Below are 594 nucleotides of genomic sequence, written 5' to 3'. Positions count from 1 at the left end.
ACCCATTCAAACGCTCTTTGCTGGCTTTCGTCTTGATTCAAGTATGAAGAAAACGATTAAACACAGCATGCGGATCAATGCGAGTCGTACGCAAGCACATTAGTACACTACAAGGATTAGCAGACTATGCTTTTGGCGCGTCAACGCGCTGAATGTCGCGTTTACGAAGAAAAAGAAAAGCATCAACTGCGTCTTCAGCAACTTTCACGCCGTAAACAACTTTCAAGTGACAACAAAGATTGTAATAGCAAAACTATTCCACCAAGAAAAAAATCATATCGTGTGGATAAATCTCGTACGCAAGCTCAACGTCGATACCCAACGTCTTGATCGCACATTTGATAATCAACTGCTTTAGATGGAATCTGCTTTGTAATTATAAAAGCGCTAATAAATAATTACCGTACTTCACAAAATAAAAGCCACTCAAAAAGATCACTTTTTTATATTCGTTCACCTCTTAACATTAATGTGATTTTTGTTTAACAAAAAAATCACCACATGGGTAATGACCAAACAAAAAAAATCACCACGGAGTCCGCACTCTAGTTTGGCATCATGAAGAGATTTCTGCTATCGAATCCTGCGAATCAA

This window comes from Plasmopara halstedii (genome assembly GCF_900000015.1).
Source record: "Plasmopara halstedii genome assembly, contig: Scaffold_7, whole genome shotgun sequence".
NCBI classification, from domain to species: domain Eukaryota; phylum Oomycota; class Peronosporomycetes; order Peronosporales; family Peronosporaceae; genus Plasmopara; species Plasmopara halstedii.
This window is presented reverse-complemented; position numbering follows the sequence as displayed.